Genomic DNA, 3693 nt, shown 5'->3' with positions numbered 1-3693 from the left:
GTTAGGAGCCCTTAGATGCGAAGCAGCTCTTTGACTAGTTTGTGTAATGCTGTCTCTCTGTCGGCATCACGCTCCCCTGGCCGCATGTGTTTTGGCGGAGCCAAGTAGGTCATGCCTTTCCTCGTGGTGCCTGCGTGTTAACGTCACTCTCTACCTGGAGACACGCCGCTCACCGCGTGTCATCTCTCTCGCTTCGACCTCTTCACTGCTCGCTATGTTTAAGCGCACATCGACCGAAAAGTCTCTCTCCTTTAAAGATATTCTACTCTACAAGGCGAAGCGTACGACGGATGCATGGGGTAACAGCTTCATATAAACTCCACTTTGGGACTTGTTTTTTTTTTTTTTCAAGGTTATCAAAGCACAAATGGCATGTGGTCACTTTCTCCATACAAAAACACTTCGGAGCATACATTATGATCATAAAAACTTGTAAAGCACACATCCAGCTATTTGACAGGTTGTTAAGCACTCTTGCCGGTTGATTATCAATATTTTCGCACCATAAATTGACATTAACTCAAGTATATCATTTTTAACATCGCAATGTACGAAGCAATCAATATTAGGTGATGAACTAGCAAGACATCACAATTGTTATTTTGAATAAACATAAGCATACGCGCTTTTCAAAAAAAGGCAAAGTTGAATTTATTGAAAGTCAGAACTTTCAGTAATATTCAGTCTAATTACCAGCGGATGACGAGGGAATAAGCGCTACGTCGCTGGTGTAAAGCGACCGAGGAAGTTACGTTCGACACGAGCTTTTTTAAACAGCCTTTGCAACATTTTCAAGTACCTAATGTTGAATTCCAGTGGCAAATTCGGTTCAAGTTTTTCTGCTCAGTGCGGAGCAATCACATTCCAATGGCAGATTGGGAGCCTGAATTGTGTGCTCCAATGACACATTGAGAGCAGCTGCAGATGACGGGTTGCTTCATCGAAATAAGCGGATTTTACCGGAAGTTCTAGTTACGTATTCTGTGCACCCGCCTTTCATTTAAACACCGATGGATGTCCGGAAAACGCTTTGCACTCTCTCGAACCCTCTCATGCTCATTCGCTAGATTTCCGCTTACCAATCGCAGATTTTGCGAGAGCGATCCTGCTTGGAACAGCGGGCTCCGTTCGCAATCCCGCTCAGCCTTCGCGATCTGCCCTTGGGTGTTCCACATATTTATAGTATCCAATAAAGAAGCTTATTGCCTCACGAATTCATCTCCACAAAAAGTTTCAAAATCCATCCACCACAAGCGGTTTTACGAAGACTTGTTGCAAGCTGCAACTGCGTTCTGTCTTCGCTTGTTCCAACCATAGCGCTAGAAGCTGAGCGGGAGGCACGGCTCGGGAAAATCAAATACCTCCTGCGCGCCTTGTGACCATGAGCACTCGCGGTTTTTTTTTCTTAGCATGCGTGAAATTTCAGTGAAATCGCAAGCAGGCGCGGGGAGAAGTCACTGCATTCTATGGCGACTCGTTTAGCCAGTCAAGCACACCATGCGCAAATCAACTAATGGTTGATACAATAGCTTTTAAGAGCAATTTTCGAGCTTGTTTCATCATTTATCGAGAGAAGAGAAAGTAATTTTCAGCTGTCTTTGAGAACTTATTTTGAGTTCCAGGCAGCGTGCTTCGCTCTTGGCAACTTTCAAGATAGACCTACTGGTGGCGCGACTATACATCCAATATGGCGGTCGTTGAGACGATCCCATCGAAAGCGATGATATCGGAAAGTACTTTTTTGGAAAAGAATGAAATACTTCGCACATCGGTGGCCCTTGGATTCATGTTCTTGAGATTGTAGGAAAGCGTAAACATTCTATATTAAGTAAATAAGTGCCGGGTAACATAATAGAAAGATAAGTATGCGCAAAATTGTATCGTATTCAGCAGACGAACTAAGTGTGAGAATCGCAAACCTGGAAGTTGCTGTACACGTGCAGAAAATGAGTGCTGCATACATTTACGCGCCTTAGTTATTTGCCTGCTAAATTGAACCTTTTCAACCCTTGATGGCTTTTTGGGGCTCTAATTTTACCGGGGTGCCTAATTGTAATGCCCTACGGGCCCTGAGGGTATTCTAATAAATAAATAAATAAATAAATAAATAAATTTTTCTCCCGGTGTATATAGGCTGCGAGCATCGAGGGTCGCAGCGAACTCAGTCGGCTTTTTATTTGTCTTGCTACTTTCCCTTTAAGTTGAGAAATTTAAAGGGTTAAGGTAATATCGAGACCGTTCACAACGTTGAAGAAGGACCACAAACGCGTAAAAACTAGCATAAGTGTCTGCTGTTTCAAGCAGGTGCAAAACTTACATCACCTCAACAGAGCTTCTGGTTGCCACCACTGAGCAGCGTCACGGTACTCGGAAGTAACGAATATTATTTTCGGCATGTTTTCTCGGGATCCTCGACTACCAATCTACAGTGTCTTATGAACATGCTCAAAAATTGTTCTTGGGCCTCTTTGAAGCCTGCTGTGAAGAAGTCAGTGGGGTGAGAACTCAGCTGTCACGACATGAAATGAGCATCTAGCTTGATGTTCAGAACAATTGTTTATGATGGTGTAAAAAATTATACTTGCAAGCCATACTTGGGGAAAGCTGATTAGTTTTATCATGGAGGACATCGAAACATTCTTATAATATTCTAGACGGGATAAATTGATGAGCGTGAACGACTTCTGAAACTTCCGATGCCTGACATATTTACCAGCGTGAAAGGCTATTCGCTCATGTCCCGTAACTGTTAGGGATGTTGGCTACGTGTTTTCATATAAAATGTCCTAGAATATTTTGTTTCTACGGCAGCTTTTTAACTCCACGTGATCATGAGCGCACTGTCAATGTCGTGCTAGAAAAAGTGCCTTCCAATTTCTTTTTTTGGCAATTTATATGCGTTTCTCTATCATTATTTCCCCTATTTACATACGAAAAAAAGGATTTACTTTAGTGTTTACTACAAGTGTAAATATGACTGAATATTCCTAGCGTATCACGCTCCCATGCCTCAGGTGGGCTTTGTTTCACAGTATGAGCATTCCGTCTACATTGTAAAGTGTTACGCTCCAACGCCTCTGGCTCCTTGACTTGTGAAAACATATAGAAACACCTGTGTTCGATATGTGTTCATGTGTTAGCAATAAGCATGAACTCTGAAGCAGCCAGTTTCTACATAGCTCCTAAAATTGCCTCGCTGTGGACATCCAACCAAATTGCCCTTTTATTTCTTGCACAGAAGTAAGTCACATTTTAATTGTGCATCACATTCAAAGCGATTATTCTTGGTTTTCCAAAGGCATTACACATAAAACAAAAATATTTAAAATTGGTGCCTTATTGGAATGAATTTCGGGAACGAAGGCCACGGTGTTAAACGCTCCTATTGAAAGCAACCATTCCGTCATAATATTGGTAAATTTGAATTGGGTTTGAAAGCTTGTAAAATATTTCTGCCTGCATACGTTTTCTCCTACATATAGGCATGCTGCTTTAAAAGAGTAAAGCATTTTTGTCCTGGTGCTGAATGTTCTTCGTGCGAATTTATTATTTTTCAGATGAAAGCAGGACTTACTTATAAAAGGTTATTTTGGTGGTAGCAGCAACTGAAGCGCAGTAATTTGTACTCAGGTTCACTGGGTTTTGCAACGATTGCAGAACAAAATCTAGTACTTGTGAAGATTTTCGTACACA

The sequence above is a fragment of the Rhipicephalus microplus genome, chromosome 7 (assembly GCF_043290135.1).
Source record: "Rhipicephalus microplus isolate Deutch F79 chromosome 7, USDA_Rmic, whole genome shotgun sequence".
NCBI classification, from domain to species: Eukaryota; Metazoa; Arthropoda; class Arachnida; order Ixodida; family Ixodidae; genus Rhipicephalus; species Rhipicephalus microplus.
This window is presented reverse-complemented; position numbering follows the sequence as displayed.